We start from the raw sequence: 15,848 nt of genomic DNA, 5'->3' as shown, positions 1-15,848 counted from the left end.
GAATTCAGGCCAAGCCTGGACAACAAAGCTACATCCGTGTCTCTACAAAAAAAACAAAAACAAAAACAATTAAAAATTAAAAATTAGCAGGATGTGGTGGCACACGCCTGTAGTCCCAGCTACTCAGGAGGAGGCTGAGGTGGAAGGATATCTTGAACCCAGGTGTTTGTAGCTGCAGTGAGTTGTGATGACACCACTGCACTCCAGCCTGGATGACAGAGCAAGACACCGTCTCTGCCTTGGCTTTTACTCACACTATGTTGTAGAGGATTCTGGAAACTTGAGTTCCCACTGCTTTGCCTGTTGGCAGTGCAACTGAGGACTCGCCAGTTTCAAGCTCCATGGCTTGGAGTGGAAGAAAGGACAAGCAAGGTCCAGGGACTAAGGAAGCTGAGGACCAAGAATCTGTGCTAGTGAAATGAATGTCCTATTTCCCAGGCACACCAATTAACTTCTCACATTAGGCCTTTCCCCAGGCCATGGTTTTCCCCACTTCAGTGCCAACACGGACCTAGGGGCTTTTCTCCCTGCTGCCGTGTCCAGCCGAGTTTCCGCTTCTCTCTTCTCCTCCAGCTCCAAAAATAAGTCAACAGCTCTGCACTGCCTACCTTAGAGTTAACTGTGGAAATCAAATGAAATGCTGTGTAAACTCTACAAATGTTCACTGCTATTGTTATTCGGAGCAACCTTAACATATCTGGAAAGTGGGCTTAGTGGTTAAGGGAGATTTCTAGTTAAATGAAGCATTTAACTTATTATTTAGCAATATTAATTATTTAGTGGCATTATTTAGTATACCCTCCAAAATGTGTTTACATGTTTTACCAGTTTATCTCTTTATTCTTCTTAAGAACTCTAAGAAGGCCGCAGTGGCTCACGCCTGTAATCCCAACACTTTGGGAGGACAAGGGGGTCAGATCACTTGAGGTCTGGAGTTCAAGACCAGCCTGGCCAACATGGTGAAACCCTGTCTCTACTAAAAATATAAAAATTAGCTGGGCGTGGTGTCGTGTGCCTGTAATCCTAGCTACTTGGGAGGCTGAGGCACGAGAATCACTTTAACTCGGGAGGCGGAGGTTGCAGTGAGCTGAGATAGCGCCACTGCACTCCAGCCTGAGCAACAGAGTGAGACTCCGTCTCACACACACACACACACACACACACACACACACACACACACAAACCCTAAGAAATTCTTTCTTTTCTTTTCTTTCTTTCTTTCTTTCATCTCGCTCTGTTGCCCAGGTTGGAATTCAGTGGTGAGATCATGGCTCACTGCAGCCACTCTGCAGACTCAATCAATCCTCCCACTTCAACCTCCCTAGTAGCTGGGACTACAGGCCTGTGCCACCATGCCCGGCTAATTTTTATAGGTTTTTTTAGAGACAGGGTTTCATCATATTGTCCAGGCTGGTCTTGAACTTAGACTCAAATAATCCACCTGCCTTAGCCTTCCAAAGTGCTTGGATGACAGGTGTGGGCCACTGCACCTGGACTACATACTCTTAATTTTCTCCATTTTATACATTTAAAAATTAAGGCTAAAAGATCGAGTAATCTGCCCAAGGTCATCCATTTCATAAGAAGCAGTGCTGGAAGTAAAAACTGATGCCAAGCCTTTGTGGTCAACCACAACATACAAGATTTCAGACAACAAATGCCTCACGTCCCTTCTGCAGTTCACGACTAAATTGGTTGTTTCCTTTCACTGTCCATTTTAATAAATTTACTAGTTTATCAATCACTAATTTTTTGTTATTGCCAAGCACCAGTTGTCTCTTTAGCGTTACATGGGGTGGGCTGGAGGAGGCTAGGGTACTGATTCCTCTCTACAGTAAGTGCCCCAAAAATGACAGTCTCAAGAAAGGCTGGTCAGAAATGCCAACTTAATGTTTCAAATAAAATGGAAAAACTGAAAAGTACTTACTCATTAAAGTAACTGGTGATGTTTAAGCATCTCTCTCAGTTGATTCTAGATTCGTCCCTAGATAGCTTTCTTCCTCTCCTGTAGATCATTGTGGCCAGACGGGAGATCTCTGAGCTTGGGCTATAGGGGAAATAGGTTAGCCTTTGGGTGCTGCTATGCTTGCAAGCCAGCGTCTGGGGAGAAGATGACATTTCCGGTGGCATCTGGGGCAAATGACACGAGTCAGCATTTACTTCTTGGAAGCAGAAGACTAATGACCGAAGCTTCAAGACTTTGACATGTATGAAAACATGAAATGGTAAGTCAATACAAAGACAGCATCTTCCTGGAATTTGTTTTTGAGCTTGTTTTCATTTCACTTTTCTCAGTAATCTGGGTGTAGCTTATTTTGAGTCTTCTTTTGATTAAACAATTCAGACCCTCGGCTCTTATTGTTCTTGCTGGTGTGGTGCGTTCACGGCTGAGGAGGTGGTCAGAAGAGGAAAGGAGGAAGTGAGAAGAAACACGGAAATGGTAAGAAGAACTCTACTTTTCTAACTAATATTTCGTAGTAGTAATCTTGTGTTTCTGTGCAATGTGTTACAGTTTACAAACCACTTTTATTTTTATTTATTTATTTTTTTTGAGATGGAGTTTCGGTCTTGTTGCCCAGGCTGCAGTGCAGTGGTGTGGTCTCGGCTCATTGCAACCTCTGCCTCCCAGGTTCAAGCAATGCTGCTTCAGGCTCCAGGAAGCTGGGACTACAGGCACCCATCACCACACCGGGCTGATTTTTGTGTTTTTAGTAGAGACGGGGTTTTGCCATGTTGGCCAGTCTTGTCGTGAACTCCTGACCTCAGGTGATCCACCCGCCTCAGCCTCCCAAAGTGCTGGGATTATAGGGGTAAGCCACCGCGCCAGGCCACAAACCGCTTTTAAATCCTTTCACTTCATCTCTCCACTGCCCTCTTGATGGAAAAATAGCCCAGTCCACACTACAGGAAACCACAGGCCTGAGCCCTGGCCTCAGCTAGATCCAGTATGTGGCAGAGCAAGACAAGAACTTTCTGCTTCCTCCCCTAGTGTTCCACTTGAAACCAGCAGGTAACTCAAGGGGACAGTGTGCTTAAAAGGGAGACTGTTCACCTGGCGCCGTGGCTCACGCTTGTAATCCCAGCACTTTGGGAGGCCGAGGCAGCTGGATCACCTGAGGTGAGGAGTTCGAGACCAGCTGGCCAACATGGTGAAACATTGTCTCTACTAAAAATACAAAAATTAGCTGGGCGTGGTGGCGGGTGCCTGTAATCCCAGCTACTCGGGAGGCAGAGGTTACAGTGAGCCGAAATCACCCCGCTGCACTCCAGTCAGGGCGACAAGAGCAAGACTCCATCTTAAAAAAAAAAAAAGCGGGGGTGAGGAGGTGGTCTTCTGATCGATTAGATAAGTGTAGGCATTTGTTTTCTTTTGTCTGGAATAATATGATTTCGGGGAGGGGAATATCACTTTCCCTACAAATACCAAGATGAAAAAGAAAAGGAAATAATGAATCAGAAAGAAAAGAGAGAGAAAGAGAGAGAAAATGCATGATTACAGAAGATCCCAATGCATGACTACAGAAGATCAGAATGTGCCACCCCCAGGTTCCTGTAATCCCAGCTCCTTGGGAGGCTGAGGCAGGAGAATCGCTTCAACCCAGGAGGTGCAGGTTGCAGTGAGCTGAGATTACACCATTGTACCTCAGCCAAGGCGACAGCAGGACTCCATCTCAAAAATAAAAAATATGCCACCCCAAAATATAGTTATTTGGCGTATTTCGAGCTGATTATTCTGAGCAACTGCAGACACAGGGGTATCTGAAAAGCTGTCCTTTTGTAAAATAAATTTATATTTATAAAAGAAATCTACATTAGTCAAAGTATCTGTATCAGGAAGAGTCCTGCTCTCAGACAACTTTTATTACCTGGGAGACTTTTCATTTACATAACAAGACAACCTTTATTCACCATCCATTTCTTCTCATCACCCTCCTATAACTTGTCACTAGTTCTCTTCAAGCCCCAAGTCCCTATTCCTTCCTGTAGCTCATGATAAGCTTCCATCATCTGGCCTTTCTTTGAGTCTCATGTTTTGTGGGATTCCAGTGTGTGTGCATATAATTAAAAATGTTTTCTCCTTTTCTTTTTTTTAATTGAGATTTGGTCTCATTATGTCGCCCAGGCTGGTCTTGAACTCGTGGGATCAAGTGATCCTCCCTTGATCCTCCCTTGATCCTCAGCTTCCCAAAGTGCTGGGATCACAGGCATGAGCCACTGAGCCTGGCCAAAAATGTTTTTTCTTCTGTTAATCTGTTTTGTGTCAATTTAATTTGTATCCCAGCCAAAGAACCTAGAAGTATGGAAGAAGCCATTTTCCCTCCCTTACAGTACAAAATAACTAACCAACAAGAGTAAGAGATTTCAAAACAGTCCTGAATTACATGCTCTGAAGACTTAGTTTATTTTTAATGGTATGCTATTTATATAAACTGGATTATAATGTGACATAACTGTCTTTCCTTGAAAAATATCATTTTACTTTACATCACTGTCTACTCAGTGTGTGGCTTAAAATTAATTCCATACATTGTGCATTGTTTTCATCCTCTTGTCTATGGCCATCAATACTGTTATCTTGCATTTCCCCATGAATTTTAGTACAGTCATTACCATGAAATTTAATACAATCAAGGCAGAACCCAACTGATAGCCTTAATATTTTATAATTCAGAGTAATCTATTACATATCTTTGAAAATCTGCCATTATTTAGTTCTAGCAATTCTATAAATGAATTGCAAATCTTCCTAGTCCTGTAGATTTCAGCTGGTCTGTGCACTGTGAGAATAGAAGAACAATCTCTGTAATCATCCCAAGACCAGAGAACAGAGGAGCTATAATAATGCAAATGATAATTCCACTTATACTCTTTAAACTTAAAGTTGTTTGAGATCAACAGATTTTCAACTGATTTTCTGGCTTCCAAGAACTTATTATGCTCTATGTAGACAGCTACTATTGCTATTCTGGCTACTAGTGCTATTGTGGCCCTATTGCATGTTTCAAAGCTCAGTGAGCCATCTCTTTTTTTTTTTACCCACCAAACTTGGCTTTTTCTTAAACAGTAATGACAACTTATGCACATATAATGTTTTACCCTGTGAATGTGCTTTCACACAGATATCCTTTAATATTAGCAGCTCGTTAGTAGTTATAGCCACAGAGAAATTTAAACTTTTCTTTATGCAAGCCATTATCGTTTTATCCACATTTTCTAACTTAAGGAATGCAATTATTTTTCTTATCTTCTTGGGAATCCTATAAGTCGGCCGGAAATCAGCCCATTAAATATATACATATATACATTAATTTCAGTTGGCTGGTGTGTGTATGTGCTTAAATCTATTCCCGGGCTGCCTTAAACAAATGGGCCAAATTTGGCAAATAACAAAACTATGCTTTTGCTTTGCTTGTCTGACTTAAACAGTCCACATATTTTTGATAAGTCCTCTTCCAAGCACTCACATTTAGTATTTTCAAGCACATATGAATAATGAATAATTTGTTTCCATTAGGGTACAAAATCTTCTCTGATAGCATATTAGGAACTTTGAGAGTCTGGATTAAAACTCCTCATGAGTTCGATTTAGTAACAGAACTAAATTTTGCACTAAGTACGTGCAAACTTTGTGCTGATGAACAAGGCAATAGTTGTTGGGATTTGAGATGTTACAGATTGAGAAGAGCCAAATCAGTGATTTCACTATTCAGGATGGAGGGAATGAGAAATGTCAATTTATAAAAGACCCCATTCTGTCAGGATTTCTTAAACGTTTCCACAAAATTCTTAGAATTCTTATGTTTTATGCAAGTTCTGTATTCTGTTCCAGTGTAGCTTAGTGGTTCAGAACATGGCCTTTGCAGGCAGAAAAGCTGGAGTTCAGAGTCCCAAATTAATAACCCACAAGCTGTGTGACTTTGGGAAAGATACTCAACCCCTCTGGCCCACTTCTACTTGTGAAGTTTAAACATGCAAAGTGCTAAGCAGACTGCTTGGCACTTAGTAAATGCTCATTTTATTCCAGGGATTGGTATACATGCATCCATGCTTTAGTAATGCCAAATAGTTCTTTAAATGACTAACCACTAGAAAAAAATGTAAATACTGACAAGTACCTTGTTTGATGGGCACTGTTCCGTGGGCTGGTATGACACCATCACTGCAGGAAGAGACTGCGCAAGTGGAAGGGAGATGACAGAAATCATCGTTAGGTCAAGTTGAAGCTCGGGGAGATTGAGCAGCTGCCTCAATCACACAGGTTAACTACCGAGCTTGGACTAAAGACCAGGCTTCCTGGGTACCGGACTCATAGTTCCAAAGCCATAGTTCATGAATTTTTTTCTCTGTAAGAGAAAAGGCTGTAAGCTCTTTCACAGAGAATAATTTAATACCCTACAAGAATTGGGTCTTACATTATTTAGCAATGTCCCTTACCTTTAAACCACAGTTTAGTTTTCTAATTCCAGTTCTCCTTTTTTCTTTTTGTTTTTTTGAGACAGAGTCTTTCTCTGTCACCTATGCTGGAGTGCACTGCTGTGATCTCAGCTCACTGCAACCTCCACCTCCAGGCTCAAGTGATCCTCACACCTCAGTCCCCCACCTACCCCCAGTAGCTGGGACCACAGGAGTGAGCCACCACGCCCTGCTAATTTTTTGTATTTTTGGTAGAGATGGGGTTTCGCTGTGTTGCCCGGGCTGGCTTCGAACTCCTGGGCTCAAGCCTCCCAAAGTGCTGGGATTACAGACCTGAGCCACTATGCTCAGTTCTTTTTTTTTTTTTTTTTTTTTTGAGACAGAGTCTCAGTCTGTCTCCCACACTAGAGTGCAGTGGTACGATCTTGGCTCATTGCAACCTCTGCCTCCTAGGCTTAAGCAATTCTCCTGCCTCAGCCTCCTGAGTAGCTGTTATTATAGGCATGTGCCACTACACCTGGCTACTTATTTTTTTTTTAAGTAGAGTTGGGGGTTCACCATGTTGGCCAGGCTGGTCTTGAACTCCTGGTCTCAAGTGATTCACACGCCTCAGCTTCCCAAAGTGCTGGGATTACAGGCGTGAGCCACTGCGCCCGGCCATAAGGTTGTTTTGTCAAGGAAGATGGAAATAACTTAATATTTTTGGATGTGTGTTATTCTTCCTTTCTTACTTTATTAGATAAACATTCATCAAGTGTTCCCTTGGTCAGGCACAGTGCTTAGCACCTGAGATATGAGGTTGAGTAGGATATGGTCTTCTCTATGTCCTGTAGCTCGCAGTGCAGGGAGGGAAAAACACAGAAGCAGATAATTAGAATTCAATGTTGGGAGTGCATTGATGGCTTTATGTTAGAGTATCACCTCTATTACTGAAAAGGGACTTTTAAAATTCTACTGAAAATGTGAAAATGACTGAAAACAGCACCATAAAAAGTAGCTCCTAGTCATATTCTTTTCTGATGAGTATTTACTGTGTACATACAATTGGCCCACATTGCATCCTTTGTTTTATAAATTAATCGTATATCACTATTCTATTTTATTGGTAAAATAGTAGGCTTTTAAGTATTTTTCCCAATTATCACTTACAAAAATATTGTTACAGCTTACTTTTTTTGCTCTTCCTTTTTCTTTTAGGGTGCTCTTTTCCTTAACATAGTTTGTTGTTGCTTCTCTGAAATACATTTATTTATTTATTTTTTATTATTATTACTTTTTTCAGACGGAGTGTTGAAAGACTGGAGTGCAATGGTGTGATCTTGGCTCACTGCAGCCTCCACCTCCTGGGTTCAAGCGATTCTTGTGCCTCGGTCTCCCAAGTAGCTAGGATTAAAGGTATGCACCACCACGCCCAGTCAATTTTTGTATTTTCAGTAGAGGTAGGGTTTCACCATGTTGGCTAGGCTGGTCTTGAACTCCTGATCTCAGGTGATCTGCCTGCCTCGGCCTCTCAGAGTGCTGGGATTACAGGCATGAGCCACCAAGCCCGGCCTGAAATACATTTCAATAAATGAAGATGGAGAATCAGACATTAGTTTCATTTATCTGAATCTGGTGCAGTTTAATTAATCTATAATTGTAAATCTTAGAATCATATGTCAGTATTCTATTTTGTTAGTCATGATTTCTAAGTGTTACATAACTGTGGCCCCAGCCACTTTATATTTTGGTATCATGACAAAAGACTGATTGTGGTTATTTTCTACCTATGCATTTATTCTTAGTGATATATGCTGGTTAAATTATGGGATAGTTTAAAAATACATGACAAAAATAGCTAAGAGTAAAGAAATGTCTTTGTTTCTGGTTGAATAAAATGACTACGCAAGGTTCCAATTTAAAATAAATTCTAAACGAATCATGTTATTTTCCAAAACTGCTCCTCCTCTCAGAAAATGAAATCAATATCTACCCGGTTGCCCCAAGACAGAAATCTCAAGATCATCTGTGACTCCTTCCTCTTCATCTGCCACAAGTAGAGTAGCTTCTATCTCCAAAGCCAATCTTTGATCAGTCCTCTTCCTATAGCCTCTAACTATAGCCTCTGCTTTAGTTCAAATCTAGAATCCTGCTGTGGTGGTGCTGTGGCTTCCAAGTTTATCTTCCCACTAATGTTCCTTTCTTCCTCCAATCCATTCTGTAAACCACAGTCTTGCTCTTTCTGAGACGCAGATCTTATAATTTTACTTCCCTTCATAGGCTGAATTTGACCTGCTAAATCATGTCAAAATTTTTCTGAAGATACCAGCCTTTCTGCCTTAATCAAACACGTTAGAAAATCCATAGCATTACTGGGAAAAAGCCTGAAGATCCCAAATTGATAAGGCATCTGGATTCCCTTTGATAACAGTATTCAATAACAATGAACACCTACTGAGTATACTATTCCAAGCATTTAAAGTGTATTAACTCTTTTTACAAAATCAACAATAATCATTATTGCTACCATTTATTGAGAGCCTACTTTACCAGGTGTCACATATTCATTTATTCATTATTGTTACCTTTTCTTTTTGAGACGAAATCTTTCTCTGTTGTGCAGGCTGGAGTGCGATGGCATGATCTTGGCTCACTGTAACCTCCACCTCCCGGGTTCAAGTGATTCTCCTGCCTCAGCCTCCCGAGTAGCCGGGATTACAGGGATGTGCCACCACACCCCAGTAATTTTTATATTTTTAGTGGAGGAGGGGTTTTTCTACGTTGGCCAGGCTGGTCTCAGGTGTTCCTCAGGTGTTCCTTCCGCCTTTGGGATTACAGGTGAGCCTACTGTTACCTTTAAAACCACCCTGCAGGGTAGCTCTTACTGTCTCTGTGAGGAATACCAGAAAAGGGAAAGGACTTCCTGGAGGGCTGGTTCTGCCTCAAGCCAATCAGCTGACACTAAGCAGTGAAGCCAGAATCTGAGGTCTCTCTGCCTGCCCTGGTCTTTGCTCACCCTGACACCAGACACCTCACTGTGTCCTGAGCAGCACAGATGCCACACCCACAGTGTCACATAGAGAAGGGTGATGTAAATGAAAATTAAAACACTGTGACAAAGTCAAGGAGGGCATTTGTTTTTGTTGTTGTTGTTATTTTTGGTAGAGACAGGGTCTCACTATGTTGACCAGGCGAGGCTGGTCTCGAACTCCTGGGCTTAAGCAATCTGCCTGCCTCAGCCTCTCAAAATGTTGGGATTACAGCCATGAACCACTGCACCCGGCCAGTGTCAGGCTTTGTTCCCTACAAGTCAAATCAAAACAGCCAGCAAGCTGGGTTCCACCGGGTGGCTCACGCCTGTAAACCCAGCAGTTTAGGGGCCCAAGGTGGAAGGATTGCTTGAGCCCAGGAGTTTGAAACCAGTCTAGGCAACATAGCGAGACCCCGTCTATACAAAAATAAAAATAGGCTGGGCAGGGTGACTCATGCTTATAATCCCAGTACTTTGGGAGGCTGAGGGGGGTGCATCACCTGAGGTCAGGAGTTCCAGACCAACCTGGCTAATATGGAGAAACCCTGTCTCTACTAAAAATACAGAAATTAGCCAAGTGTGGTGGTGCATGCCTGTAGTCCCAGTTACTCGGGAGGCTGAGGCAGAGAATCGATTGAACCTGGGAGGTGGAGGTTGCTGTGAGCCGAGATCGTGATACTGCACTCCAGCCCGGGTGACAGAGTGAGACTCCGTCTCAAAAAAATAAAGTAAAAATAAAAAAGTAGCCGAGGGTGGTGGTGTGTGCTATACTTACCTACTCAGGAGGCTGAGGTGGGAGGATCACCTGAGCCCAGGAAGTCAAGTCTGCAGTGAGCTATGATTGTGCCACTGCACTCCAGCGTGGGAGAGGAGACCCTGTCTCAAAACAAACGAACAAACAAAAACCGAAATCACTAAGTTTATCCCCCAGCACCAAGTCTGTCCCTTAACAGTATGGCTGCTTTGAGTTCAGGCATGTGTCTAAGGCAGCTGCTTCAGAGACCTTGACACCTGGTGGAATCACAGAATGAAGACCCTGGGAAAATTTCTTATAGCTCATTTATTTAAAGCTTTACAATTGTTTACACTGCTCAGGAAAAAAAGAGAGAGAGAGAGAAAAAAAAAAAAAACGAACAAACTATGGGTGTTCAGAGAGCTGTGTTAGCCCACAAAGTTCAAAGGAGAAACTGTCATTCACAGAGCTTGATTAACCAGATTTAAATTTCAGGAGGAAGTAAGCTATGAAAAATCTGTATCCTTTGCCTGTCATATGCCTAGTTTGTTAAAGAAAACTAGAGAAGGAGCTTGTTATTCTTTAAATAGAAAAGCTTTAAATCAAAAAAGCCCTGAAATGTTTTATCTGAATAAGTTCTCTCAGCAGGTGTCTTAAGAATAATTGATTCTAGTCAGGTCTTAGGGGCCAAGACCCAGATCACAAGGCTGGTGCAAGTTCTTCAAGTTGTGATTGTATCTGACGAAGAGGAATGCATACTTACATATTTGTGTAAGGAAGATTTCCTTATTGTCATTTCCTTCCATGACAATAGGTCCTGAAAGGATATTCCCTCAAGGCCCTGAGCTAGAGACCACAGGGTAACTCTACATGCTCTTCTCCTAATAAGATTTTGGTAACATCTGATTGTTTGCTAAAATCCCATCGAAGCCCCTTCCTGCTTGGTCCACAAAAGCAAAGAGGAAGGAAGGGACGTCAGTGGGCATACACACTGTCACCCATGCTAAGAGAAAAGGTAGTTGAGAGCTCTGCTTGCCCACACGCCCATCTGCTGGGTCATCCTTGTCCTATCAGGAGAGAAACAGCACTTCCTTTCCTCAGTGGGACTGGGAGGAGGCAGCAGCCTCAGGTAGCTGGAAGGTGTGCCCCTGGGCCTCAGACAGCTCAGGGGAGGTGGCACAGGGCTTTCTCTTTCATAGAGCTAATTAGGTTCTTATCTGTGCTACCAGATGAGCCCAGCTGCCAGCTCCTCACTTCATCTCAACCAATCCAACAGGCTAGTCAAACCAACACTGATATTATCCTAGCAATTTGTTTTACATATTTTGGACAAACATTTAAAGTAATTTAGTCCTCCATCTGTCACCTTCAGGCTAAAGCCCTTTATTTTCTTGGTGCATTGACCATGGGGCTCCATCTAGGTCCTGAAAGGATGTTCCCTCAAGGCCCTGAGCTAGAGACCATAGGATAATTCTCTTCTCCTAATGAGATTTTGGTAACATCTGATTGTTTGCTAAAATCTCATTCAAAGCCCCTTCTACCTGGGCAGAGCCAGCCTAGTTGAGTTCAGCTTCAGTTGGATGCATATGTCAAAGTCCCTGGCCATTTGAATAGCCTTAACCTAAGGCAAGAGCAAATGCTGGCTAAACTATCTAATCACCATTTATTTATGTTGGTGGTGTTGGGATTTGAGAGCACAGAGTGGAAGGTAGAAACAGGGTAGTGTCTGTAACTACTGTCAGGTCTACTTCCTCACTTTCCTTTTTAACATACAAGGTCCTTAAAAAAACCTTGGATTTTTTTTTTTTTCAGGGGCAAGGGAATGTAGAGATGGGGTTTCGCTATATTGACGAGGCTGGTCTCAAGTGATCTTCCTGCCTCAGTCCCCCAAAGAAAATCTAGGATTTAAAAAATGATCAATTCATATAAAGAGAGACTGAAAAAAATGGAAGTGAACTTTTGCCTTGTCCCCAGCAGGCTGAGGAATTACCAAGGAGGCAGGAGGTGGAGCAAAACACACTAAGCCTGATACCAATCATTGACAATATTATGGTTAGTACTTATTGAGTGCTGACTACGGTTGAAACTGCCCTTGCAAAATTATGACTGAGACAGTGAGAGATCTAACTTAACCAACGCTATCTTGCCTCTAACCTCCAAGCTGTCCTTGTTCATTCCTGGGTGTAGGCTGAACTAACTTTGGGAGAAATTTAGTTTATAGTTTAAAACAAAGATGATAACAGCCGTTTCCCAAAGCAGACCTCCTTCTTGTCTGGGGACTAGATGGCCTTCGTAGGATTAACATGAACCACAGATTAGAAATTATGGATAGGAGTCGTGCAGCTGGAGGCTCCAAGATTCTGACCCTCCCTAAACTGCTCCTACGATCAATGCTTGAGATATTTTGCAGACCCTGCATGTGATGGATCAGCTGACGCCATCCAGTTCGGTAAACTGGTTCATCTGATCTTGTGCCCTGCACCCAGGAACTGACTCAGCACAAGAAGACAGCTTTGACTCCTTCTGATTTCATCCCTAACCAATCAGCACTCCTAGCTCACTGGCTTCCTCCGACCCACCAAATTGTCCTTAAAAACTCTGCTCTCCAAATGCTGGGGGAGACTGATTTTCGTAATAATAAAACTCTGGTCTCCCACACAGTTGGCTCTTCGTGAATTACTCTTTCTCTATTCTAATTCCCTTACTTTGGTGAATTGGCTCTGTCTAGGTAGTGGGCAAGGTGAACCCCTTAGGCGGTCATATGGTTATTGACCCTTCTTTTTCCTTCCTTCCTTCCTCTCTCTCTCTCCCTCTTTTCCTCTGTCCTCTTCTCCCTCCTTCCCTCTCTTTATTTCTTTCCTCCTATTCATAAAAAACGATTGAAACTGCCTTTGCAAAAATTACAACTAAGAAAATTATGTCAGTGAAAGAAATCTGACCTAACTGACTCCACCTTGCTTCTAATTTCCAAGTTGTTACACCATTCCTGGGTATAGGCTAAACTAACTTTGGGAGGAACTTAGTTTATAGTATAACTTTGAAACAAAGACGATAACAGCGCTTTGCCAAAACAAACCACCTTCCTACCTGAATACTAGACTGCCTTTGCAGGACCACCACATTAGCTACCAGATTATAAATTATGGTTTAGGAGTCATGCAGCTGGAGGCTGCAGGATTCTGAATCTTTCCAAATTGCTCCTGGGGATAACATCACTATAATAAAACCTAAGATCAGTGCTTGAAGTATTTTGTAGACCCTGTACTCCATGGATCAGCTGGCACCACCCAGATCCATAAACTGGCTCATCTGATCTTGTGGCCTCCATCCAGGAACTGATTCAGTGCAAGAGGACAGCTTAGACTTTTCATGATTTCATCTCTGAACTGATCCATCAGCGCTCCCCACTTTCCAACCCCCTACCCATCAAATTATCCTTAAAATCTCTGATCCCTGAACTCTGGAGAGGCTGATTTGAATAATAATAAAACTTCAGTCTCCCATACTGTGGCTCTGCATGAATTACACTTTCTCTGTTGCAATTCCCCTGTCTTAATAAACTGCTTCTGTCTAGGCAGTGGGCAAGGAGAACCTGTTAGGTGATTACACTAGTGGCTAAATTAGTTTATGGTTACAGTATTTACATATAACCTCAATTACGAGGAAAATTAAATGATTATGGAGGTAACTGAACTAGAGTATCCAGATTCTCTTATACTAAGAGTCACTGAGTATATAGTATTCATTGCTAAATTAGAAAGAAATGTTATGGCCCATCTGTAGACAATAAGGCAAATTCAGAGGAGTAATTAAGAGCCACCTGGAACCTTTACTTTTAGATGCATGACCTGTCTCCCCTGGTCTGTAGGCAGTGGAGGATTAAGGAAACAAGGCACAAGGTAGCCCTGGGAGTAAATTAACAGCATAATACACACTTCAAGAACACCCAGAGGTCTGTGAGTGAGACCAGGAGTTGCAAAGTTAAATGGCTGTAGGGACCAGACATGAGATATAAATGAGTAAATGAGCGGTGTTTGTTCTTTGTACATAGATTCACTTTGCATATTAAACATGGAAGAGTATCAGGAAGTGAAGGACCTCTTCAAGAAGAACTATAAACCACTGCTCAAAGAAATTAGAGAGGACACAAACAAATGGAAAAGCATTCCATGCTCATGGATAGGAAGAATCAATATCATGAAAATGACCATACTGCCCAAAGCAATTTATAGATTCAATGCTATTCCCATTAAACTACCATTGACATTCTTCATAGAATTATAAAAAAAAAATTTAAAATTCATATGGGGGTTGGGCATGGTGGCTCACACTTGTAATTCCAGCACTTTGGGAGGCTGAAGCAGGCAGATCATTTAAAAGTCAGGAGTTCTAGACCAGCTTGACCAACATGGCTAAACCCTGTCTCTACTAAGAATACAAAAATTAGCCAGGCATGGTGGCACATGCCTGTAGTCTCAGCTACTTGGGAGGCTGTGGTGGAGGATCGTTTGAGCCTGGGAGGCGGAGGCTACTTTTAAAAAGTCAAAAAACAACAGATACTGGTGAGGTTGTGGGGAAAAAGAAATGCTTTTACACTGTTGGTGGGAGTATAAATTAGTTCAACCATTGTGGAAGACAGTGTGGCGATTCCTCAAAGAACTAGAGGCAGAAATACCATTAGACCCAGCAATCCCATTACTGGGTATATACTCAAAGGAATATAAATCATTCTATTATAAAGACACATGCATATGTATGTTCATTGCAGCACTATTAACAATAGCAAATAAATGAAATCCACCTAAATGCCCATCAGTAATAGACTGGATAAAGAAAATATGGTACATATCCACTGTGGAATACTATGCAGCCATAAAAAGGAATGAGATCATGTCTTTTGCAAGGACAGAGATGGAGTTGGAGGCCATTATTCTTAGCAAACTAATGCAGGAACAGAAAACCAAATATTGCATGTTCTCACTTATAAGTGGGAGCTAAATGTTAAGAACCCATGGATACCAAGGGTAGGGAACAACACACACTGGGGCCTGTCGGAGGGTGAAAGGTGGGAGGATGGAGAGTATTAGGAAGAATTGCTAGTGGATGCTGGGCTTAATACCTGGGTGATGGGATGATCTGTGCAGCTAATGACAATGGCACATGTTTACCTATGCAACGAAACTGCACATCCTGCATATGTACCCCTGAACTTAAAAGTTGGAAATAAAAAATTTTTAAAAATTAAAAAAAGAAAAGAGAAGACTGGGCACGGTGGCTCATGCCTGTAATCCCAGCACTTTGGGAGGCCGAGGCAGATGGATCATCTGAGGTCAGGAGTTTGAGACCAGCCTGGCCAGCATGGTGAAACTCCATCTCTACTAAAAATACAAAAATTAGCAGGATGTGGTGGCTCGTGCCTGTAGTCCTAGTTACTCGGGGGGCTGAGGCAGGAGAATCTTTTGAATCCGAGAGACAGAGATTGCAGTGAGCCGAGATCATGCCACTTCACTCCAGCCTGGGCAACAGAGCTGGACTCTGCCTCAGAAAAAAAAAAAAAAGAAAAGAAAGAAAGAAAAGAGAAGTACTTCTTTATCACAAAGAATATACAGAGGTGAAAGTATGGTGGTAAATGAAAATTAATAGCCTCAGTGTTGGGAACAATTGGGATTAGTGAGGATTGTGGCAAACTGG

The 15,848-nt window shown here is 42.2% G+C and overlaps 1 protein-coding gene and 1 long non-coding RNA gene across 21 annotated transcripts in view; one reads left to right on the top strand and one right to left on the bottom strand.

The window, feature by feature from the left end:
- The window catches only part of PCED1B (PC-esterase domain containing 1B), a 155,381-nt gene that overhangs the window by 19,033 nt on the left and 120,500 nt on the right, over nt 1–15,848 (bottom strand). For 3 of the 17 annotated variants that reach the window (XM_074006689.1, XM_065524075.2, XM_065524076.2), the window contains 4 exons: nt 10,200–10,300; nt 7,688–7,965; nt 6,117–6,173; nt 1,928–2,387 (listed from right to left, as the gene is read on the bottom strand). The gene's annotated coding sequence lies outside the window, so the exon portion shown is untranslated. Of the gene's footprint in view, nt 1–1,927; nt 2,388–6,116; nt 6,174–7,584; nt 7,966–10,199; nt 10,301–15,848 lie in introns of all 17 variants that reach the window. The other 14 variants (XM_005570649.5, XM_074006694.1, XM_065524078.2 and 11 more) reach the window with 10 other exon arrangements.
- The window catches only part of LOC102123246 (uncharacterized), a 56,200-nt gene continuing 42,517 nt past the window's right edge, over nt 2,166–15,848 (top strand). For 2 of the 4 annotated variants that reach the window (XR_012420160.1, XR_012420161.1), the window contains exons 1-3: nt 2,166–2,225; nt 2,345–2,440; nt 7,697–7,809. This is a non-coding gene — a long non-coding RNA (uncharacterized lncRNA). Of the gene's footprint in view, nt 2,226–2,344; nt 2,441–7,696; nt 7,810–9,016; nt 9,232–12,567; nt 12,816–15,848 lie in introns of those variants that run through there. The other 2 variants (XR_281913.5, XR_012420159.1) reach the window with 2 other exon arrangements.

Source organism: Macaca fascicularis, chromosome 11 (genome assembly GCF_037993035.2).
Source record: "Macaca fascicularis isolate 582-1 chromosome 11, T2T-MFA8v1.1".
NCBI lineage: Eukaryota > Metazoa > Chordata > Mammalia > Primates > Cercopithecidae > Macaca > Macaca fascicularis.
This window is presented reverse-complemented; position numbering and strand designations above follow the sequence as displayed.